Consider the following 26,261-nt stretch of genomic DNA (forward strand, 5'->3'; position numbering starts at 1 on the left):
TGCTTCAGGTTGGTGGGTTGTCTGTGGGCGAGGACTGGCCTGCCTCCCAAGGCCTGTGAAAGTGCGGGATCGTTGTCCAGGATGGGTTGTAGATCAGTGATGATGCTTTGGAGAGGTTTTAGCTGAGGACTGTATGTGATGGCCAGTGGAGTTCTGTTGGTTTCTTTCTTGGGCTTGTCTTGCAGCAGGAGGCTTCTGGGTACACGTCTGGCTGTGTTGATCTGTTTCCTTATTTCGTCTTGCGGGTATCATAGTTCTGAGAATGCTTGGTGAAGATCTTGTAGGTGTTGGTCTCTGTCTGAGGGGTTGGAGCAAATGCGGTTGTACCTCAGCGCTTGGCTGTAGACAATGGATTGTGTGGTGTGTCTGGGATGGAAGCTGGAGGCATGAAGGTAGGCTCAGGAGGAGTCTATGTGGAGTTCTTCTTCTTGTGCTGTTGGTGGAGGGTATCTGTGTATCAGTGTGCTATTCAGTGTTATCTTGAAAGTATTCTTTGAGTTGGAGATGGCAAAAGTAGGCTTCCAGATCACCGCAAAACTGTATCATGTTTGTGGGGGTAATGGGGCAGAAAGAGAGTCCCCAAGATAGGACAGACTCTTCTACCCAGATGAGTGTGTAGCTGGATAGATTGACGATATTCCTGGGTGAGTTAGGGGTACCATTGTTGTGGCCCCATGTGGCAGGAAGGATTTTAGACAGCTTACAGTCCTTTTTCCTTTGTAGAGAGATGAAGTGTGTAATGTAGATCTCCAGTCTTATTTTAATAAAGTCTGTTTGTATGGAAGGTTGGTTATTTATGAGAGTCTCCAGGTTGGAGAGCTCTTTTTTGATGTCTTCTGGTGTGATGCTATTAAATTCTGGTCTTCCAAAGGGGCACCTTCCTTCAGAAATTCATTTACTTTATATATTATTTTCATCTGGCTGTTGTTGAAAAATACATCATAAACCAGTAAATACACTCCAATGCACTGCCCACCACCAACACTACCATTTTGGTTGCTTGCAGATTTTAAGGCTCATATATTTTTTTCTCTGAAAATGCTTCCTAAGACTGTGGCCATATCATAATCAAACAGCATAATATGCAAGGTAAGGAAATGAAACATTGTGTCACCATCCATCTCTTATGATTTTATCATAACTTTTACAATATATAGTGTTTTCTTAAAGATCCAGCTTCCGGAGTACCATGATCATGTGAGAATCATGAGCTTTCACACCAAACAAAGTAAGTTTCTAGCCCTCATATGAACCCTAAAGGCTCAGAAATCAAAATCAAAAGAAATCAAGTGAAAATAACTAAAGATGTATTACTTCTACAAATCTAATGGCTTCTCAGCCAGTCTCATGACTCTTTGGAGTTTGACTCAGGATTTTTGAGCATTTGAGATTGTCCACACTGAGCATACTCTTGTAGCTGGTTTTCCATCATAATACACGGAACCCTATGTGTCACCAGCTGAAGAGGAACTAACTACCCGCTAGCACAGATGTGCTGGCGTGGGTCCTGAGACTCCTACCTTCTCCTCACAAGGAGAATAATATTCTACTCCAACATGGCACTTCCAATGTTGCCAACTGCCAAAATTTCATCATGACTCTGACAGAATAGGGGCTTTTCCTTTAGGCTCCTGGTGTCCTGTGATTATGTGAGAATGTCAGCTTTCAGATTTTAAACAGTAAGGGCTAGATTCACAATGGAACTTAGGCCTGATGACCCCTAACTTTTTGGCACCTAGAAAATCACTGGGATTCACAAAGCCTGAGTTAGGTACCCAGGTTTCCTAAACAATGAATGGCGAGTTAGGTACCTCAGAATGGGATACACTTGGCAGCTCCTTGCCTAAACTAGCCAATGGGAAGTGTCAAGGTGCCTATAGCATGGCACCTAAATCCCATCTGGAAGGTGGCACTTCCCTCTGCCTCAGGTTCTAAGCTGTGAAGCATCTCTTGGCATTAGTCACCCATGCTGTTTTTGCTAAAGGCCAGGGGAGGAGGTGCTCCCTCATAACTTTTAGCCCAGTGGTTAGGGTACTCACTTGGGATATGGGATACCCATAATTCTAGTCCCCCTGCCCTTTGCCTGATGGAGAGAAGGAATCTGAATAGGGATCTGCCTTCTCTCATGTGAGCGCCCTCGCTGCTGGGCTAACAGCTATTCTGATGGGGGAAGGGTGGAAGCCTCCCTCAAACTCTCTTTTTGAAGCTGTTCCACTGTGGAAAAATAATTTGAAAAGCCATTGAAGCCGAAAGACTGGAGCCTGGGTCTCCCACCAGACTGTTCTTACCTCCAAGCTACAGTTATTCTCATGCTGGCTCTCTCTCTCTGGCCCATTGAGTCTTTCATTATTTATTTGTAGTGGAACAGCTTCAACAGGAGAGATTGTCAGAGCCCCACATCAGAATATCCCATTGCTCAGTGGCTAAGGCACTCAACTGAGGTGTGGCAGATCACTGCTTAAATCCTTTCTCCTCTTCCAGTGGAGAGGGGACTTGAATTGGGTGTCTCCCACATCCCGAGATGAGTACCCTAACCACAGGGCCAAAAGTTGAGGGTTGTTCTTCCCCAGCCTTTGTGTGTAAGTTTAGATATGGGGGGGTTGACCCTGAGAAGCAAAGAGTCAGATCTGGCCCCCTGATGCTTTCCTTTCCAGCTCGGTGGAATCTAGCCCAGACAGTCTGTAAGCCATGTGTAAAGTTGCAAGGTTTCAGAATGGAAAAGTGATTCAGTACTTAGCCTAGGTAGATGGGTTTGACCAACATAATAATTAGTACGATTGTATATACAGATACAAAAAGTAATATTGATGCAACAAAAAGATTAACTAAGAGAATGCTGAAGGTCTGACTGAAACTGGGTAAAATCCAGGGTAAAATTCTGAAGTCACTTGGATCTTTGTCATTGATTTCAGTAGGGCCAGGATTTCACCCTAAGAGTTCATTCAAACTCTGTTTAGTGCACCCCGTTCATTCCAGCAGAGCTGACTCATGCACATATGGGCCCTCCGCACAGCCCTTCACCTGCCTTGTAAGTGATTAAGTAGTATTGCTTGCACATTCAGCAGTCGCCATTAAAAATCCCTGTTTCCTAACCATTCATACACTATAACTACCAATGTATTCTATTCTAGCTATGGGGGGGAAATGTGATAATCTTAGATACCAATGTATAGTACAATTTGCTAGATGAGAATATTCTAATGTGAACCAGTGTGCAGGATTTGACTTTCAGTTGGTGTGCAACTCAAATGTAACCTTTGCACCAAGGAGTCAGAGGGTTGAAGGTGTAGGAGGAAAATCTGTTAATAGGAGGATGTAAGACAAAATAGAGGGAGTCCGCTTTAATTTATACACGCTTATTAGTTGCTTTTCCTGCTATAGCATCTTCCATCTATATGTATTATACTTTATTTACAGACACACTAAATATCAAATCAGGGACATTTATACTGCTTTATCACTTACACCTCAAGTGTTGCTTACACCACTGTTTACTCTCTACTAAATTTAATCTTCAGTGTGATAGTAGCTGTCTGCAAGCAATGATTACATATGGATTACATATGTATATTCCTCAATAAAGTTTGGGGGACCATGGTTTACAAACTCTGTTTCTGCCGCTTATTGTTTACACCCTGTTTGAGGAAATAGTCAGCATGTAATGGACAGGAAGCAGAACTACTATGCTGCCAGAGAATGGAATGTTTTGCAACATTTCTGATCCAGACAAACCAGGAAGCACTGAAGTTTCTCTAAAGAAAGTATGTTCTTTCCAGATTGCTAGGTAAGGCACTCACTAGTACACAAATCCCCAAATTCTCAATTCAGATTTTCTTTTAAATGTTTTGTGCCAGTGTAAGAGAGTGAAGAATAAGGCCCATAAAATCTGTGAAAACAGTAAGAAATACAGAGCCCTAACCTATGCTTCTGAGGTCCCCATAGACTGCAACAATATTTAGGCACAAATGAAGGATGAGGTTTCAGCCGAGACTCTAACTTTCTTGACTTTAGTTGACTTAATTCTGCTTTAACAAAATTGTAAAATATAGCTGTGTTATTTTGCTATATTTATAGTTTAAAGAAAAATTAGCAGTATTATCATTTTCATTTAATAATAAATAAATTCATTTAGGTGAAATCCCTGTAATATAGAATAAAACGTCATAATCTTTGTGTAGGTTTTGAACCATCCAATGCAATTTTATAGAGGATTATATTTCTGCTGCAGAAATTTATAGGTATGATATTATTATTTCTTCTTTGCCCTCAAATAGACCTGTAGATCCCAATCAGGATTAAGTCCCCATTGTGTTGAGTATTTTAAGGGTCCTAAGTAAGAGTAATTTCTTGCCCTTGTATTCTAAGCAGGACAAGATGTATCAAATGCGTGTAACAAATAATAATAAGAAACAGTAGAGAGGATAAGTGAAACAAAAACAGAAATAAATATTTAAACAGGCCAACTAAATATCCCAAGTCTTTATTATTCTCCATTAAGCTCTATAAGCCTGATTCTTGATTGCCTTACATCTTGAGGAATCATTTACATTTGGTAAATGACTACACAAGATGTAAGGCAGCGGAAAATCAGTTCCTATAGATTTTTAAAGTAATTTCTATAAAAAATTATTTAATTCTATAGAACTCTCTTGATTTTTTCTCTATTATTTTTTTCACAAGGGTTAAAAACATTACAGCACACATGTTTAAAGAGAAGTTTCAGAGTAACAGCCGTGTTAGTCTGTATTCGCAAAAAGAAAAGGAGTACTAGTGGCACCTTAGAGACTAACCAATTTATTTGAGCATAAGCTTTCGTGAGCTACAGCTCACTTCATCCGATGCATCCGATGAAGTGAGCTGTAGCTCACGAAAACTTATGCTCAAATAAATTGGTTAGTCTCTAAGGTGCCACAACTACTCCTTTTCTTTATGTTTAAAGAGGGTATTATTCATCCAATAAACACTAAAATAAGCCCCAGAGTGTAATTACAATGGGCACTTTTCACACATTTCCAGAAGAACAGCAAAACAGTGTAAAAGCATTAACTTTTGTAGAACTACTTTTCCTCCACATTATATTCCATGGAGTTTTATCCTCACTGTTAGATTGTATTTTCAGGCATGCCACAGAAACCACAACCTTCAATGACATTTGCTTTCAGATATGTAAAAGAAACACATGGTAAAACAATTAGTAAAATTACGACATTTACAGTTTCCCCTGATTGTCAGGTCCTGCAATTTCTCTGTAAAAGATTCTATGATGACAAAACCAATAATCATAAATCAATCTGACCACCATTCAGATATAGGAAGGCCTCTGAAAACTTTTTTTTCCATTGTAACTATTCTCACCTCCCACCCTCGCCTACCAAATAGCAATTCATTATGATTCTGACGCAAATCCCCCTGAAGTCAAAGGAAAGACTCCCAGTTGACTTCAATGGGATTTGGAAGAGGTCCTAGCTGAAAAAAAAGTTTTCTTCCCATAAGGGTGTGAGCTGCAGCAAATTGCAATGCCTCCTCTACTGCACCCTCTAAATACAGCATAGTAGTTCACTAGCCATAAAAGCACTATTTCTTGCCATAGGACAGTGAGTCTGTGCTAACTGCTATTGCTGGCATTATCTGCTAAACTACTGAGCAGGCTGGACAGTGCTGAGCCAGGATTTACCTCCTAGTGTGTGACGAGAGATGAGAATTCAAGTCTTTTCTTTCCTTTTTTTTTCCTTGTTTGATTTTAAAGTTCAAGGCTTTTCAGTGCTTACTGAATGGATTGAATTGTATGTGTCTGTGTGAGAGAGAGAGACTAGACAGAAGCATATTAAATCTTACATCCTTGAAATAAGAAAAAAAAAGATTTACAAAAAAGAAGAATGCCAAATCGTGGTCACTAATGTTAAAAATACTGGATTACTGGCATTTTCAGTGGAAAGTTAATATTTAATATACATCGAAACACAATTTTTTAAAATATGCTTCTTTTCTAGAAAACTTGAAAGTTGTGCAGTTAGTAAAGATCTTTTGATTATACTGCTTAAAATGCATTATTTCCTTTATTTAGTTATATTATTCTAAGAGATGCAGGAATTAGTTCCTCAACTACAATGTTCTCACCACATGAAACAGATTACCAGGACACACCAGCCTCGCTAGAATGATTTTTAAAAGTGGCCTGTTAACAGAGTTGTAAAATATCATTTCATTTTTAATTGGTGCTAGAAGTGACCATTATTTCTTTGTCTTTGTTATTCCTACATAGCTCTAAATAGTCTTTCTTTTTATTTATGCAAATAGTCCAAAAGTGTATATGTTTTTATGATGATAGAGGAGGAACTGATTGAGAGGGGGAGCTGATTTATTAACTTAAAGGACTAGAATGGCCTTGCCAGATCCAAAATGTTTATGTACTTCAAATGTATAGAGGTTCTCAGCTAAATGAGTATATTATATATATAACTTTCTCACTTTGCTGTTGAATAACAAGATGACTACAGCGCATAGAAGAAGGACTGTCTTGTGGTTAAGGCATTGGACAGGGACTTGGGGTTTTTGAATTCAGTTCCTGGCTCTGCCACAGACATTCTGTATGAACTTGGATGTGTTAGTTAATCTCTGTGTACCTCAATTCCCTATCTGTTAAATGGGGATAAGAATCCTTTTTCCTGCCTTTTGTCTGTCTTGTCTATTTTGATTACAAGCTTTTCAGGGCAGCTTTTCCTTCTCTCTCTCTGTGTTGGCACCATGCCTGTCATGATGAGGCCCTCATTTAGTAGAGACCCTTAAGTGCTACTGTGTTATAAATAATGAATGGAAACATAACAAATAAAAGCATTTCTAACTGTATCTCTCTGGAAACCCTACTTCTTTTGACCTCGCAGTGTCATGCCAGACTATACTGTAGCTCTTCCCAAAGTGCTTATTATAATTACAGTATAATAATGCCTTTGAAGATGGTGGCTTGATATATCTAATGTTAGATATTTTTGGGGAATCATTTTATTCTCCTGGCTTGCATGTGTTTAAAAGCTTAACCATAGCATTGATTTAACCTATGAGATGGCATTTAATGAGGTAAAAGGAATTATAATTTGAATGTGCCAGAAACCCAGCTGGTGTAAAATAGCATAGCTCCATTTACTTCAAATGAGCTATACCAATTTGCACCACCTGAAGATCTGGACCTGTATTTCTTTAAGTTTCTCCCAACACCAGCAATGTTGTACCTCTTCCACACAAACTACATGGTCATATCAATTCTTAAATACCCAATGTAAAAAAATCACTTTTAATCAAAATATCTTTCGTGTTTCACAAATGCTTTTTCTTGCTACCTTAAATGAGCACATTAGTTAGTTGAATGGCATCTCTCATTGCCCAAATATCCAACCCAAGATGGGTAGAAATGGGCAGCTTGGGAGTCAGGCATAGGGAGATAATATAGGTTCCCACTTTGTTTAAAGCTACAAAACATAGCCCCTGAATTTTTTAGCACATCTGCAGACAGAGATCATACAGTAATTCTTATTTTTTTCCAGTTGAGAATTTATATATTGAAATTCCCCAGCAACCACTAAAATGTTGGCAGAGTCCAGCCAAAAAAGAGGTGTTCCCACTTCAGCGGAGCAATTTTTTCTATCCTCAAAAGAAAAATAAACTTCCCCAAATATAGCTGTATGTAATATTGCTGCTAAAGAAGAACTGAGAAATAGCATATACTGTATCCTCTTAACCCCAAGTGTTAATATAAGGGAAGAATGATTAGGAAAGGCATATTCTTCTATTTTCTGGTCACCTGAAAGTAGGGAGAATTTCCATTTATCCTCCTCAACTAACACACACACACACACAGAGTAATGTTTACACATAAAATAGTGATTATGTTAATTATTACTCAATATGTAACTGGTTTTGTGGTAATGGAAGTTAGAATTTTATGCTTGCACCGTCCCTGGGTACAGTGACACAAGTCTATAGACCATGCCATCCATAAAGCTGCATTATTATCTACCGCTCTGGTACTGGAGTGATGTGGTTTTCTCTTTATACTGCTGCCCCAGTCTGTAAAAAAAAGTATTCTTGTTTGCCTTTCTAGCAAATACTTGCCAGAGTTCTCATGTTTATAAAGCTAAATATATTTGGATTATTAATCATGATAATGGGCCAAATCTTGATGTTTTTCTCAGCCCTTTCAAAAACTGGTTAAGTAATTTGCAAATATTTTCACAATGTGGCATGTGAATGTGGCATGTTTGCTCTGCTGTTATTTGTGAACTCATATTATTCTTTATTCACAGATATTGAGGAGATTGAGAGTTCATTCAAGAAAAGCTTCAAATCTGCAAACCTCAGAAATTTTGGCACAAAATATTTGTCCAAAAATATGTACCAGAAGTACATTATCCTTCACTCGTTCTTTTGTTGTTCAGTGTTTGTCACTTGCTAGTCTCATGTATACAAAAAAAAAAAAAAATCAACCACCCAGTCATGAAGTAGCAACAATACCATGTAACTCAGCTGGCCAATCACACAGTGGTGAAATTCTCTCCTATGCACAAGGCTAGCACATGGCCTAGGGCCTGCTTTGAGGACTTCAGTGGAACTCCTGTGGTACATAGGCTTTGTACTGAAGGACAAATAGAAAATAGTTGATTATTTCTTATTAATAATAATAATTCTGAATCCAAATGGCAAAGTACTGCTAAATCTAATTTTCAAGGTGTCTCCTTCCCGTTGCACCTCCATGCAGAGACGGAAGCCAATGGTAGCTCTTTTGCTGAGGGAGTTCAACATCTACTCAGGACTTTACCACTTACTAGCCTTTTTAAAGGGAATGGGAGGGATCAGGCACAGAAGGAAATGAGAGCTGGATTCTCGTCAATGCTTGGTGCAATGGATGCAGTCCTTCAAAATGCTCTGAAGCTCTGGTTATTCTGCTTGCTTCTGAGACAATGCCTGCCCAAGTTCCCATCTGAAGTGATGCTACCCCCATTGCAGGGCTGTGCCCAAAAGGAAAAGTGAGGCCAAAGTAATTACCCTAATTCAGCAATGGTTAATTGGACTGTATGGGCTGGATCCTTGGCCAAAATAGATTCCCTTTGTGCCACTCCATCAATGCAAAGGAGACTTAAAATGGCCTTGAAAGGGCAGCTGGAGATTCCTTTATCATAGAGAATCCCCTGCTGGCAGACAGCTAAACGCCATTGACCATGCTGGACTAATGGCATGAGGAGCAAGAAAACATGCATTGTTCTTACCTCAGTGCCTTGCTGATATGCTCAGTACCTTTCATGACAATGTCCACAGACTTAGGTAGAGCAGAACGTAACAACATGGAATGGAATTTGTCCAGGACTCTGGAGGTTAATAACTCTATTTTTACAAAAAAGTGTCATAGAAATTTTGATGAGCCATGCTTTTGTCTCATCCCTGGGTTGGCACCTCCCACAGTGACTCCAGAGCAGAAGTGGCACCCACTCAAGCACTGAAAACAGTTCCCGAAGCATTTATATGTTGTTTGGAAATCCTCCATTAAACTACCAACCCACCCCAATTCTCCTTATTGATGTGTAGGCTTTTCTAAAGCAATTATCACAGTAGCTTCCAAGTGCCTCACAAAGATTAATGAATTTATCAACACCCTTATTTTGAAAGGGAGTATTATTGCCCGCATTTTACAGGTGAAAACCTGGGGCTCCAGGTGAATAAATGAACTGCCCAAGGTGACGTAGGAAATTTCTGGCACTGCCAGCCATTGAAGCCAGATCTCCTGACACCTATCCAACCACATCATCATTTTTGGCTTGTAAAATGATTATTTATTATTTTTAAAGCCCAGAGAATGTGCTTGTCACTGCATAAGACAAAGAATAAGCCAGTCCCTGCACTGAGGGGGTTATAACTGAAGTCAAGACCTGAGAGAGAGCTGCTGGAATCAAAGCATGGAGTACTAGGAAATGTTTGAAGAATCTCAGATTTCCCAGGATATTTTCTACTGATACCTAGAATTGTTTGTCCTTTTTAGACCAGCTACTAATGAGAACTTTCCCAGCTCTCCCCTCCCCACCCCAGCACTCGGTCAATCAACTGTAACTGGTTTATTTTATTTGTACAAATAAAGACTATGTTGCTCACATTAGCGTGGTTTACAGATTGAAACAGAAGCTTAATTGATCATTCTCAGACTTTCCTCAGTGCAGTAGGATGGTTCTTTCCTTCCTCCCATTCCCTACCTTTTCACTGCTGATTTTAATCATAGTGAAAGGAAGTGATTGTTTTCCAAAGAGAATTAAGTTATTTGGGGAGGAGGGTCGCGGGAGAGAAAGACAAAAAAAAAACCCCCACAAATGAGCAAACAAACAAACAACAAAAGGAGCAGCATTGAAGGTGCATAGAAAAACAGAAAAAATAGTTTACTGATTATTTTATTTTTATCTTTGCCAAATATAGCTAATGTGTGGGAATGGACTGCTCCGGCAGTCACTTTTTCTAAGCCGGAAATACCATCTTTAATAAATTCAGTTGAAGGATTTGATGGACACATAAATCTCTTTGTACGTATGTGACAGTAGTGGTATAATGTCAAAGGAGAGCTTTGAGCATTTACCAGAGATCTGAGGTCAACCGGCTTGCTGTCTTTTTCATGTGCCTTTCCACTGCTCAGTCATAGAGCTGAAATATTTAAACTTAAATAAGTATTGCTCAAGCAGGATATTGAGGTCATAAGCATGAGAAGAGATTGACAACAGTCTGTTTAACAATGAAATGAACTTCTCACAGATGCTATACTTAACTGCACTGAGACTCCCTTTGCTCTCCACCCCTCACCCCAAATAAGAAATTGCATTTAGTAACGAGGAATAGCAGTTTGGCCCTTGAAGGCACTAAGCATCTCCTGAGGATTAGGAATTTTGCTCACAGTGGATGTCTTCACAAAAATCAGCATAATGTAGGTTTCTTGTAGGTTATTAAAGACCTAACAAATATTGAAAACTGTCAATACACTTTTTATGACCCTCTATGAAGCCTATTCTTTAAAGAATGCTCTAATATCAGCATTATTACATATGCTTTTGTCATGGTAAGTGTCCGTACATGTGAACTTATCCATGACAGTAAACTTGCCTTCTCCCTCCCTCCAAAGCTTTGTCAGCAATTCTGCTGATCTTCACTTCCAGAATATTGCCATGTACTCTTCGGCCTTGATGCCATCTCTGCTGAAATCTTCATCTTTACCTTTGTCTCGTCTCACTGGGACTACTGCAGTTCTTTGCTCTGCAACCTCCCCAAGTCTGACTTCTCCATCCCCCAGCTTGCTACCTACCTTTTCTTAAATGCCAGGAAGTGTGACTTGATTATCCCCACTGACCTTTTCCTATATCCCTTAATACTTGACTAATAGTTGTGCTCCTTGTTTTTAAATCCCTCCGTGGTCTTGAAGCAGCCTACAGAATCTCAAAGGCTCCTCTCCCTTTTTGTGTCCTTTCCCATTTCTTCTTTTCTCTAGTACTCACCTCCACACACTCTTGGCATCGGTCTTGTCCTTGGCAGCCCTTGTCATTTGTAACATAGCCTATCTCCCCACCTCATCACTTCCCCATTTCATTTCAATCCTCAGCTAAAAACATATCTTTTATCCTTTGAACTCTTAATTTCTCTCTCCCTCTGTAATTTTTTGTATTTAGCCATAAAGTGATTTGGGATGCTCCTTGTTTTTAAATATGCTGCACCATGTGAAGTTTGCATGTGGGTGAAAATGTGTTTAACAAGGTTTGCATATAATTTTTTTGTGAAAAATGTATCCTGCAATGCATTATGCCCATCTGTTTGAACTGAAATGATCACAGAGTTTATTGATGTAGCACAATTGCTTTAAGTACTGAGTAATTTTAAATCCCCTGGGTGATGAGCCAAAAACCTGTCACAAAAAGAATGATCACACAATAGACAGACTCTAAATATTTTTTAAATGAGCTAAAATCCCAACATGACACTTGTCAAATCTTTTCCCCAGATATTCTAAAAGTAACTAATCAATAACGTGATATGACAACAAAGTCATTCGAAATAACACAAAATTCACAAAACTACAAGCAAGAACAATTTGAAAATAGATTGTGTGACAAAATTATTATACAGTTTTTAAGAATGAACTTGACAATGTTCTGATATCAATTTGGCAGATTGCATCTAGTAGAGATGGTGTTCATCTCTTTTGCTTTCCTGACAAAGGGATATTATAAAAATAATGACTGATTAATATTTTAGTCAAAAATACATCTTTATTTTGAGTATTGTGATTTGGAAGAGAAGCACTGAAAGCATGTAGAAGGAAAACTAAATTAGCTCATCTTGTAAATTATATTCTTAGGTCTTTTCTTTTCCTGCAGTGATTTCTTGGATTTACAGAAAATGCCTCTAATATTTTCCAATTCGGAGTGCTCTCTCACTGTGAGCTTTCTTGTTATGGGGCCACCTGGGATCAAAGCTACTCTCCCCCTCCTGTGGTCTCAGCTAACTCCATTAACTCTGATTACAAACACTTCTGTTACACCAGCCAGATTTTATGGCTTCCAAAGAGTGAGCCTCATAGAGAGAGAAAGCACACTTGGTATTGCCAGTTCCCTCATCATTAGAGCATACCTCCACTTAGCTCTGAGCTGCAATCACTTTGTTTCTTGCTTGCATAATAAAAAGATGCTTTCATTGTATCTTGAAGTACATGACATCAGACGTAAATCCAGCGGATGGAGTAAGCTGAATGTGAGAGATATGAGAATTTTTTTTAGATTTGCCATGAAGTTCAGAAGGGGCTGGGTCTTGCAGTGCTTATTCACGCTGATGACATGTTTGTCTTGAAACACAATGCTGTCAAGCAAGAATGTGTCATTCTATATACAGTACAGAGAGGAATGCATTGCATGCTCTCAGCTTGTTCTGAAATTGCCACTTTTCATGCTGCTTATCAAAGCAATGTGAGGATGGTTAATAAAATTGCCCAATTTTCATTCAACAAGGATTACATTTAAGGACTAGGGAGTCGCCAGATTCCATCTGAAGTGAGCAAAACAATCCAATTCCCGATTCACATGTTAGCTGTCAAATGTGAAAAGAGTCAAATAAATGTTTCAGGATAAAACCAGTTTCGGTGCTTCAGCCTGCACCTCTAATGGTATGTCTACACTGCAATAAAACACCCGCAGCTGGCCCATGTCAGCTGACTCAGGCTTGTGGGCTGTGGAGCTATAAAATTGCAGTGTAGATGTTCAGGCTTGGCCTGGAGCCTGGCTTCTCAGACACTGCAAGAGGGACATGTTTCAGAGCCTAGGCTCCAGCCTGAGCCTGAATGTCTACACTGCAAATTTTATAGCCCCGCAGCCCGAGCCACATGAGCCCAAATCAGCTGACATGGGCCAATCACAGGTGTTTTACTGCAGTGTAGACATTCCCTAAGAGGCACAGTACAGAACTCTTAACTTAGCAGGACTTAGGGCTAGGGTGGCTTGGGCCACCTTTGCAAACTCCTTACCGTAGGTTGATCTGGGGGCTGGAGCAGTCTCTGGGTTAATATAGACAACTCAGGGGATATCTGGGGGGAGAGAATCTCTGTGGCCCCAACCTCCTCTCACTCCCAACAACCCCACCGCCCCAGCATGCTTCTTACCCCCAGGTTTGTATTTCCATGGAGGTTCTTAGAATACAGCCTGTGACCCTCTACCTCAGTTCCTGTGCCAGGAGAATTCTCCCCTGGACAGTTATGGGGCTTTTACAGCCCTTTACCTAGCATGTGGAGGCTGGAGCAGGGTAAAAATCTCAGCCAGACAGAGCATGCTCTAGACTTGATCCTTCTGTTCATCTGAAATAGAGTTCCAGGTTCACCTCTGGTAGTGATGGGAACACCAAATTCAGTTAGGACTGGTGTAAAGCCAGCCTGAGGATTAGGTAGCCACAACAAGCTCCCTGATGACCTTTCACATGCTGCTTCACGCAGCAGACACTGCATGCTGCAGAAGATCCAGTCCACACTCTCTTCTTCCATTTTCCTTCCTTCCCTAGAACCTTAATGTCTTGTCATTCATCTTCTTTCCCATGTTCTCCCTCTCTCTCTCTCTCTCTCTCTCTCTCTCTCTCTCCCCAGTTCTGCCCAGATGAGATTCCATACTTTGTTCTGTGAGATCTAGTCCAACTAGCCAGCAAGTTAAAGAAGTATGGGCTGGATGAATGGACTATAAGGTGGATAGGAAATTGGCTAGATTGTCGGGCTCAATGGATAGTGATCAATGGCTCCATGTCTAGTTGGCAGCCGGTATCAAGTGGAGTGCTCCAAGGGTCGGTCCTGGGGCCGGTTTTGTTCAATATCTTCATAAATGATCTGGAGGATGGTGTGGATTGCACCCTCAGCAAGTTTGCAGATGGCACTAAACTGGGAGGAGAGGTAGATATGCTGGAGGGTAGGGATAGGATACAGAGAGCACTAGACAAATTGGAGGATTGGGCCAAAAGAAATCTGATGAGGTTCAACAAGGACAAGTGCAGAGTCCTGCACTTAGGACGGAAGAACCCCATGCACCGCTACAGACTAGGGACCGAATGGCTCAGCAGCAGTTCTGCAGAAAAGGACCTAGGGGTTACAGTGGACGAGAAGCTGGATATGAGTCAACAGTGTGCCCTTGTTGCCAAGAAGGCCAATGGCATTTTGGGATGTATACGTAGGGGCATTACCAGCAGATCGAGGGACATGATCGTTCCCCTCTATTCGACATTGGTGAGGCCTCATCTGGAGTACTGTGTCCAGTTTTGGGCCCACACTACAAGAAGGATGTGGAAAACTTGGAAGGAGTCCAGCGAAGGGCAACAAAGATGATTAGAGGACTGGAACACATGACTTATGAGGAGAGGCTGAGGGAACTGGGATTGTTTAGTCTGCGGAAGAGAAGAATGAGAGGGGATTTGATAGCTGCTTTCAGCTACCTGAAAGGGTGTTCCAAAGAGGATGGATCTAGACTGTTTTCAGTGGTAGCTGATGACAGAACAAGGAGTAATGGTCTCAAGTTGCAGTGGGGGAGGTTTAGGTTGGATATTAGGAAAAACTTTTTCACTAGGAGGGTGATGAAACACTGGAATGCGTTACCTAGGGAGGTGGTAGAATCTCCTTCCTTAGATAAGGTCAGGTTTGACAAAGCCCTGGCTGGGATGATTTAGTTGGGGATTGGTCCTACTTTGAGCAGGGGGTTGGACTAGATGACCTCCTGAGGTCCCTTCCAACCCTGATATTCTATGATTAGGAGCACAGGTCTTCTGCACTGGCTGGGCCCTCAGTTCTAATTGCTTCAGGGCCCTTGGAGCATGAGTCTTCAGTAGAGCTGGTTGAAAGTTCCAAATTTTGAAGTTTTTCATTAAAAAAAAAACAGAGACAAATTTGTTTTATGGATTTTTTGTAAAAACATCTACATTTTTCAACAGTCTCTAGTCTTCAGGATTCACAATCACCTCCTGCTCCTGCTGCAGCTCTTTTTGAGGGTGTGGGCTCACCCTGGAGCACAGCTTAACAGAACCAATGAGCCCAAGTGGCCCTGAAAACCCAAGATATATAAGACTTTTAATCCATGAACCTGAAATTGGTTTACAAGAAAAGAAATCATCATCGTCACCCACCTACTAATGCAGAAACTGAGGCACCCAGAAGTGACACAGGGAAAAGGGGGAGCATAAGAACAGCCATACTGGTTCAGACCAAAGGTCCATCGAGCCCAGTATCCTGTCTTCTAATGGTGGCCAGTGCCGGGTGCCCCCGAGGGAATGAACAGAACAGGTAATCATCAAGTGAGCCATCCCCTGTCACCCATTCTCAGCTTCTGGTAAACAAAGGCTAGGGACACTTCAGAGCATGGGGTTGCATTCCTGCCCATCCTGGCTAATAGCCATTGATGGACCTATCCTCCTTGATTTTATCTAGTTCTTTTTTGAAGCTTATTATAGTCTTGGCCTTCACAACATCGTTATGTGAAGAAATACTTCCTTTTGTTTGTTTTAAACCTGCTGCCTATTAAAGTATAAGGTATGCCTGGGCTGCCTACCCACCACAGGTTCAAGTGCAGGGGAAGTAGCCTTTGATAAGCCACTGCATTCCCTTCTGCACGTGTTGGCAGGAATTGAGAGTAACGGAGTACGGAATGGACTCTCTTCCCCTCCATCCATGGAACAGGTCCACCAGCATAGCTGCACTGGCTCCCCAGGGAAGTATGCTGTACCAAGCATAGACCTGGAAAGGGGTTCTTCCCCACTCCCAGCAAGGGAGAAATCAGGATGATCACAGTTTGTCTGCTCCTGGGGCAGCACAAAAATGTGCTGCCCTTTGCTCAGGACTCCTGACAAAGCCACAATATAGCCCTTAATAAGGCTCTTAGGATTTTCCCCCACAATATCTTGAAGTCAATATAATTTTTCCCTGAGTTGAAATGAGTAAAAATGATGGGGTTTGACCCTAGCCTCTGTGTTTTCCTGTTATTTGTAATTATTTATCTCATTATAACACATTACACATAACAGTAACTTAGTGCTGCAATCTATATAATATGCATGAATTTAAGTGTGACAGCATTTTATTAGAAATAAAATAAATACCAACATGAGGTCTGTCTTTCTTTCTCAAGGAAAAAGCCTGTCTGAATGCATAGGGAGGACTTCTGTAGAGCTTCCACATAAGATTTTTCCATTACTAAGTTTGTCCAAAACCTGCATGGTTCATGAATTCTTTCCAAACTGAAGTGTGTGGTAGTTGCACTTATTAATAACAGGGCTTTTTTTTCCTGAATCCTGCTTACATGGCATATTTTGAATGTTTGGTATTCACTCATTGTAAGTAATCTTCTTTGCATGATCATTTTTTTAATTAGGCAAAGCATGTGATACATCGCTGAATTGTTTTCAATCTTAACAATATTGATTTTTAATGTCTGGCAATGACAAATGATGTCTGGTAAGGATATTAAAAGTTTACCTACATATAAACTTCACTTTCTATTTTGTATTCTGTGTACTGCATGTTTGTGTTCAATGGGTTACATTTCCAAGAGCAGGCTATAAAATTGGACTGACAGTTTAAGCATAAAAACGAATGTGAAAAAGTATATATGCATGTAAAATCGCAAGCTCAGATCTAGAGGTCAGGGTGAAGCCCATTTGAAAAGGTAGCCAAATATCAACCTAATTCTACTCTCCCTTCTCATGCAAGAGTTCCATTATGTTTGCATTCACTTTGTAATTTGAGCTTTGTGTCAGTCTTCCTGCATGTGCTGTGTTGGGGGGACATTAATTTTACTGCAAAGAAAGAGCTGCCATCATTTTTCATTTCGATAGGATGAAGGGCATTCTATAGCAACCAGCTTGGAATGTTGCATGTCTGTCTGAAATATTTCCAGGGAGCACAGATACAAGGTGTGATACTTGAAAAACAGGCCATCACATATTTTGGATAGTGTCTAGAAAAATTAATACGATGTCCCTGGTTATGAGACCTGAGACAATCCCTCCTGACAGAGTAGATCTGTTACTCATCCAACGGGGAGCCACTTGCTGTTTTCTCCCCTCATTCTTGAAGGAACAATTGAAACAATATGCCAGCAGGAACAGTAACTCCAGACACATTCCTGTTTACTATGGCCCCAGTACAGCATGGAACTGAAACACATGCTTAACTTTAAACACATGAGAAACCCCATTACACATATTTAAGTACCTTGCTGAATCAGGACCTTAATAAAGTAGAACTGCAAGCAGAGATGAATAAATTATCCATTAGATAACAAGTGCTCGCTCTGCTGGATGGGGTGCATGGGATCAGGAGCACTGGACACCTCCCCTCCATCCCCTGGAGGAGCAGAGAGATATCAGCGAGGAGCAGCTAGGGCAGTGCTACACCTGCTCCCACTCCCAACGGTCTACTCTGTTTGTGTGTGCATGTTTGGACATGCACACAGGTATAAAAAGGGGGGTGGGGGGAAGGTGTGGCTTCTTTCTCATTCCTTTCCCTGCCACCGTTCTTCACCTTGACTCTGTCATAGGGATGTGTGTGGGAGAGGGGTGAGCTATTTCACTCCATGTCTGGACATTGGCGCCTGTCCACCTCATTCCTGCTGCCACTGGGCAAAGAAGTTGGCTGCACATTGGGTAGCCATGCTGGGTTCTTTGTTCCAGCAGCACCCTTATCTAGTGAGCTGAATCTCCAGTGATGCTGCAGGCTAGGCTGATCTTTCATTTGGAGTCTAGAAGAATTTTCTCCCACATGGCAAAACTAGTAAAGTGCTGTGTGGGTTTTTTTCACTTTCCATCCAGCATCCCAGAACTTCAGTTTGGGGGTTTACATTACATTTGTCACAACTTTGGTGGACTCCAGTGCAACTGGTGGGGGGAAGAAAGAGCCCAGTGTGAAGTCCCTATCACCCAATGGGCTGCTGGACATGGGCCCCAAGCACGACATTGCATGGTGAAGGGGTATGGCTCCATGTCTTATAGAACATGGGTTGCCCCATACCTCATCTTTCCTAGTTCCTGTGAAGAGAAGGGGAAAGGGTTTGCATTCTGGCTCCCAGTCAGTGTCTCTGGGCAGGCCTGACTGTGTAGAGGGGTGCTAGCCTCATACAAATTTTCAAGTTGGGTCATTGGTGCCCATTTAGTTGGGTCATTGGTGCCCAACTAAATACCAGTCTTTATGGGTAGTTTGAGGGGAGCTTTCTCTCAGTTAATAGCTTTAATAAAGTTTCAACCTCTGCATTTAACCATACTATGGTGTACATGTGTCATTGTTCCCATGTCCTCACAAGTCTATTATAATTAAACTTAGAGCTGGGAACTGGCAAATAAATGAATCTATTAACCCCATGTAATTTTTATGCACACAGCGTATTGAGGAGGAGATTGCCATCATATATAAAATAGAAAAAAGAGACCAGGGGTCCTTTTTACGTTTATTTTCTAATTTACACATCAGAAAATCATTTTAAGGATCAGGAGATTTTCAAACTGTCCTCAAATAACTGCCAAAAATTTACAAAATGTCCTAAATAGTGCAACGTGAGGGTGAATGGATGAAAACCAATTAGACTATTAAAAATTTACTACAAATATTTAGTATTGTTTCCCATTTATACTGTGAACTGTTACAACGTGAACATCAACCAGTGTTAATTATAATGGCCCTAATTATTTATCAGGCTAGATCAGCAAATTGAGTCAGGAACTTCCATCACAGTGGTGCTTTGTGGTAATTTTGGAAGAACAGATAGATTGCTATCAAAAGTATGTACTTAATTTGTTGTCCACTGCAGATGTGCCAGCTGTTTCCAGTTTCTGCTGCTGGATAACACCTATGGATTATTCAACCCACTTTGGCCTCACTAAATGGTCAGTCAATGCAAGTCATCTCTGGAGAAGCTACTTTTACGTTATTTAATTCTACACATTCTACTATGAATAAACAACATCCCCCATCTTTCTCAGAGCTTGTCTACACTACAAAATTAAATCAACTTTATCTAATTTGACCTCAGACCCCCGAATTAATGAAGTCGATTGTGTGTGGCCACACCATACTCATTGTCTCAATGGAGTGTGTCCTCACTAGCAGCAACAGCATTGATGCCCAAACAGTGCATTGTGGGTAGCTATCCCAAAGTGCAACTTGCCACAGTGTGTATTGGGAAGTTTGAGCAATGCCTCATCGGACCAAAACATTGTCGCAGGGGAGAATGGGAACATTGTGTCAGCATCCCATGATGCACTGTGCTCCCTCCCAAACATCAACAGCAAACAACCCCGTTGTTTTCATGCCTTAAAACTGCCATGTGTACGCCATAACCCCAGAAGCATGGAGCCTGCTCAGCTGTTCACTCTTGCTGTGAACATTTTAAACACCTCACACCTTCTTTTGCAGTTATTTCCAGAGCCTAAGTAGGGTCCACCGTGTGGAACATAGCGATGTCCTGCATGCAGCCCTGCCATTTTCAAGCCATTGAAAAAAACAATTCACAGTTGCTGCTGGCAGTCACAGAGCATCTGCACTCTGTTGAGTGCTGTTTCTGGTCCCTTGAAACAAGCACTGACTGGTGGGACCGCATAGTTTCGCAGATTTGAGATGACGAGCAGTGGCTGCAGAACTTTCGAATGCAGAAGGCCACCTTCCAGTAATTTTGTGCAGAGCTTTCCCCTGTCCTGCAGTTCAGCAACACAAAAATGAGAGCTGCTCTGACCGTGGAGAAGCAAGTGGTGATAGCTATTTGGAAGCTTGCAACGACAGAGAGTTACTGGTCAGTGGGGAATCAATTTGGAGTAGGTAAATCAACCATGGGAGCTTTTATGCTCCAAGTGTGCAGGGCCATCAATCAGCTTCTGCTACAAAAGGTAGTGAGTCTGGGAAATGTGCAGGACATAGTTGATGGTTTTACTGCGATGGGGTTCCCTAATTGCGGTGGGGTGATAGCTGGCACACATATCCCCATCTTGGCACCAGACCACCTTGCCAAAGAGTACATAAACCAAAAGGGATACTTTTCAATGGTGTTGTAAGCGCTGGTGGATCACAGGAGGCATTTCACCTACATCAATGTAGGATGGTCAGGAAAGGTTCATAACGCATGCATCTTTAGGAACTTGTGTCTATTCAAAAAGCTGCAATCCATGACTTTCTTTCCAGACCACAAAATGAACATTGACAATGTTGAGATGCCTATAGTTATGCTGGGGGACTGAGCCTACCCCTTGCTCCCGTGGCTCATGAAGCCATACACCAGCTGTCTGGAGAGCAGGAAAGAATGGTTCAACTATAGGCTCAACAAGTGCAGAATAGTGGTTGAATGTGCCTTTGGTTGTTTAAAAGGATGCTGGAGAAGTCTACTAACAAGGTTGGACCTTAGTGAGGAGAACATCCCTATTGTTAGAGCTGCCTGCTGTGTGCTCCATAATATCTGTGGAAAAAAGGGGGGAAATTTTCCGCAGGGGTGGGCAGTTGAGGGAGATCACCTGGCAGCTATTTTTGAGCAGCCAGACACCAGGGCAATACGAAGAGCACAGCTCTGCGTATCCAGGAGACTTTGAAAAGACGTTTCAGTAATGAGTCCAGTAATGTGAGCTGCTTGTCTGCATTGTGCTCTCCCAAACCTTCACCTGGCTTGTATCACACTCCCTATAAAGCCAACCCCCTGCCCAAGCCCACCACTTCTACTGAATAAAGAACATTTATTTCTCAAATCCATTTACTTTATTTAACAAACATAAGTAAAGAGGAAGAACAGAAAGAAAAGGTAACCTTGGGGAAAAGGGTTGTAAAGTTGGAACGGGAAAAACATTTTCATCTGTGTAACATAACATTGCATTCCAGACCATCAAAGGTCTGTGAATGGGTGCCTTCTGTTCCTTGTACCCTCTCCCCACCCCCAAGTTAAGTGAAAGGGATAATGGACTTTTCACCCATGCCTCATGGAATGCTTCGGGGAGGGTAATTCTGTGTGAGGCGATGCTGGCTGGCTGTCCACCAGGGTCTGCAGAGGGACTCTACCCTCCTGCTTCTGTTCCTGCAGTTCAACCAGATGCCTCAACAAGTCTGCTTGGTCCTTCATAATCCGAAGCATCTCATCCTGCACCGCACGCTCTCGCTCATTGGAAGCTTTTCTGCTCTCCATGTCCATGTCTAACTTCTTGGATAGTGAAATCCTCCATGCTCTCAGCTCTGTGTCAGCTGTCCTGGAGGTGTTCGTTATCTCGGTGAACATGTCCTCCTGCGTTCTCTTTCTCCTCCTTCTAATCACCGAAAGTCTGCTTTTAGGTGTTGATGAGCTGCTGAAGGACACATTTCCAGCTGTCAGTCAGGGGAAAAAATAAAGGACCCATTGTATATGAATAAAATGTTTCCATAGCAAGGCCGTTTTCATTAAAAAAAAACAACAAACAAACAACCTTATTACACTAGGTGTAAGTCATAACATAATCAGAATCTGTAACCGTTCACTGTGCCGTTTTGCTGCTCCAGCCATGGTGAGTAGGCCTCCCCCCGGGTCATGGGTGACCACACTTTTAATGAAGTTTATGGCAGCTGAAGTCGGGAACACAGGTAGCTAGTTGAACAATGGCCCTTCCCTATAGGACCCCGAGAAGCTGATTACGAACAGGATTGGGGGAGGAGAACATTTTCACTCCCAAATTGCGGAATCTCTCATGTGGGTCCCCAGTCCCCTATCAGACACTTTAAACTACTTGCCTACCCAGGCCAAACACAGTGAAGGCACATTAGCAGCTGTGTGGTTTGGCGATCCGGAATGTGAGGGGGTGGGGAGGGTCTACATGCCCTTTTTTCTGTGTAAGAGAACTTTTAATGAGAACTTCACCCATTTCTCCTCGGAGACACTATGTGATATCAGTCTCCTGAGGGTAACAGAGGCGGAAAGGAAGGAGATTCTGCAAGCATCTGGGTATAGACCCGGTCCCTATGTTGCTATGCTGTGTACCACAATGATGCCAGCAGAATTATTTCAGGAGTTGCATGGGAAAGTGTCCTACCATGGTGGAAATTTTTTTTTCTTCCATCAAATTAGTGATATCACAGGTCATCAAGCAATTGCAAATAAAGTATCCCAAGAGCTCTTCTCAATTACTCTTCATTAATGAATCCAGATCCCGATAACAAAATCTCTATATATGCTCCAGCAAGGTTGCTGGCAAGTATGTGATATTTGCCTTATTTTGTTGAGCTTATAAAAAGAATTGGGTTCCTGTCTAGGCAAATTTCACAATCAAAGATGAAGACAACATAGGCTGAGACACTCTGCTTCAAGCTATACTGAGCCTCCTACACAGCAAGGGACAGTTTCTCTCTGGAACCTTAACTGAGAGCACTGGGAAGGGAAAAGGTGTTAATAGCTTACCACCCTTTACACAGCTCATGCTAAGGAATGGACCAGATGTAGTTCTGGTCCCTGTACTCATTGGAGCAGATGGGCTGCTTCCCCTCTACGCTCTCAGGAGTTTACAGTGTCTCATGGTGACAAGAGAGGAAACTAGCCATTACCTTACTCCCTCCTCTACACAAGCCAGAGGATCAGAAGTGGAGCATGGGAATCAGTGTATCCCATGGGGGAGTAGCAACTGGTGCATTCAAGAGGGTATTCTAGTTCTTTGAAGAACTCATCTGTTAGCTTGTCCAGAGATGACATCTTAAAGACACAATTAACCCTAAATTATGTAATACTACTGTTTAATTCCATTGTGACATTGATGTAAAAAATAGAGCAAGTCAAAAACTTTTCATCAGGGATTTTTTGAAAAATGAAAAATTTCCATGAAAAATGTCCATTTTACTTGAAAAAGATTTTTTTGTTAACTTTTTTGTTGGAAAAAAATATAATTTCCCAAATAGTTCTTGTAAAACTTTATTGTGCCGTGGTGGTTATCTAACTCACTCTCAAACTTCATGCATTTGAGGTTCACCCAGAAGCATTAATGTAAATCAAAAACATTAACTTTTCTTGGCATGTGTCTCACTTCCAGAGCAGTAGCAGGGAAGTCCTTACTATACAGGGTGCTTGGTATAGTGTGAAGCAGTCTCAGTCTCATCACTGTGGTAGTTTGAACTCAACCAAAGGTATGTCTCAAAATTCCTGAGACCCTTTTATTTACAGAAATATGCCATGGGAAAGCTAATGGATCTTGTGTGAACCCAGTTGTATATCTCATATTAGAGAACATTTAAACCATAGTGTTACAAAATGGTCAGTTCTGTTGTTGTAACACATGAATGATACCACTAATTTTATTAAAATTCTAGAACAAACTCAATTTCTTTCTAGCTACCTACGTATGTGGCCTCCATCACCATAGTACTTGAATAGCTCACAGTCTCTCTCTTCTTTCTTAGCCTGTAATATGTAGTTACTGAAATTTGTTGCAGTGTGAACAATTTTTGTGAGGGCAAGCAAAGTTAAAGAAATGGCATTCAGAAAGGAGTGAGGTCTGTGGCCATTCTTATGTTTGGCAGTAGTGCATTTCACAGTCTAGGTCAGGGATTGGCAACCTTTGGCACGCGGCCCACCAGGGTAACCCCCTGGCGGGCCGGGCCAGTTTGTTTACCTGCAGTGTCTGCAGGTTTGGCCGATTGCGGCTCCCACTGGCCGCGGTTCGCTGCTCCAGGCCAATGGGGGCTGCGGGAAGCCTCGGCCAGCACATCCCTCGGCCCGCACCGCTCCTGTGAAAGTTCTGTATCCCACACATACAAGTCTCCCCATATTGGTCAACAACAGTTCAGTTGTTCCAGTGTTATGCAGCACTCACAGGAGGCCATATAGGTGGAGGAAGAGTCAGTCTGTCAGATGGCCAGAGCCACTCTATGGCAATAATTAATCCTGAAGGTCACGACTTCATAGATCAGTATGGCCAGGTCCATATCCTATAGGATCAATATAGTTGATATGTGTAAGTGGGAGGGTGGGGGGTTTTGGGGAGGTGTGGGGAGGGGAGGGGGAGTTTCCATCATGACTGTCTGGGCATGGAGAGGTAAAAGATCCTTGAGACTGAGGAGCAATTGACGATCTGAGGGCAAATAAAGTGTATTCCAGAAGAGGCAAGTTTTTCAAAGTGCTTTTGTCTTCATATCAGCATCACCTCACTTTTGGTTAGGTTCAACCGATTGGGATTAGACAGTGAATGACTTATTTTATTTTCAAATTCCTTAAGGATTTTTATTACACCGTTTTAATGGGCCTTAATGTGCATGTGCGACAGCTAGATTAGCACAATAGATTGGAGCCAGTAAAGTCTATAAAGTCAAAAATCTGTGAACTAACACAGATTTACATAATGGACCATTTTGGTTCAACAGGAGCCTTTACAATGTAAGTGAGTAAATCATAAATTTTGGACATGTACCAAAATACATATTTACCTGATAAACAATAACTGGCCCAAAGGAGCCAATTTGGTAAATAACATGGGTACTAACAGCTGAGAAATATTCATAGAATATTTCAAGTATTCTTACAAAGGAAATAATAAACAACTTTTTTTAATCACTTTAATACATCTGAGAGACTGGAATAACCTTGTAGGAAACATTCTGATCTCATGGGCAAAATGAACATGTTTGCTTCATAGCTCCCATCTTTCTTTTCTTCAGATTAAACTACAAGAAAACTTATGTTTAATTTAGGGATATCAATTAATTGCAGTTAACTCAAGCGATTAACTCAAAACAAATTTCAGAGTAACAGCCGTGTTAGTCTGTATTCGCAAAAAGAAAAGGAGTACTTGTGGCACCTTAGAGACTAACCAATTTATTTGAGCATAAGCTTTCGTGAGCTACAGCTCACTTCATCGGATGCATACTGTGGAAAGTGTAGAAGATCTTTTTATACCCACAAAGCATGAAAAAATACCTCCTCCCACCCCACTCTTCTGCTGGTAATAGCTTATCTAAAGTGATCACTCTCCTTACAATGTGTATGATAAAAATCATAAATCATTGTAAGGAGAGTGATCACTTTAGATAAGCTATTACCAGCAGAAGAGTGGGGTGGGAGGAGGTATTTTTTCATGCTTTGTGGGTATAAAAAGATCTTCTACACTTTCCACAGTATGCATCCGATGAAGTGAGCTGTAGCTCACGAAAGCTTATGCTCAAATAAATTGGTTAGTCTCTAAGGTGCCACAAGTACTCCTTTTCTTTTGTCAAAACAAATTAACTCAATTTAAAAAATTAACCGCAATTAATTGCAGTTTTAATCACACTGTTAAACAATAATAGAATACCAATTGAAATTTATTATAAACATTTTGGGATGTTTTTTCACATTTTTAAATATATTGATTTCAGTTACAAAACAGAATACAAAATGTATAGTGCTCACTTTATATCCAGCATGTTCTCTGGAATGGTTGTTGAAGCCTGAATGGGCATACAAATGTTTAGCATCTCTGGCATGTAAATACCTTGGAACACAGGCAACAACAGTGCCATGTGAATGCCTGCTCTCACTTTCAGGTGTAAATAAGAAGCAGGCAGCATTATCTCCTGTAAATGTAAACAAAGTTCTTTGTCTTAGTGATTGGCTGACCAAGAGGTAGGACTGAGTGGACTTGTAAGCTCTAAAGTTGTACATTGTTTTGTTGTTGAGTGTAGTTATGTAAAAATAATAATTCTACATTTGTTAGTTGCACTTTCACAATAAAGAGATTGCACTACAGTACTTGTATGAGGTGAATTGAAAAATACTATTTCTTTA

General features: G+C 41.2%; 1 long non-coding RNA gene across 1 annotated transcript in view; it reads right to left on the bottom strand.

The window, feature by feature from the left end:
• Positions 1–21,784: 21,784 nt before the first annotated feature.
• The window catches only part of LOC141983948 (uncharacterized), a 62,622-nt gene continuing 58,145 nt past the window's right edge, over positions 21,785–26,261 (bottom strand). Inside the window, exon 3 of the long non-coding RNA XR_012638587.1 lies at positions 21,785–21,850. This is a non-coding gene — a long non-coding RNA (uncharacterized LOC141983948). The remainder of the gene's footprint in view (positions 21,851–26,261) is intronic.

This window comes from Natator depressus, chromosome 3, assembly GCF_965152275.1.
Source record: "Natator depressus isolate rNatDep1 chromosome 3, rNatDep2.hap1, whole genome shotgun sequence".
NCBI lineage: Eukaryota > Metazoa > Chordata > Testudines > Cheloniidae > Natator > Natator depressus.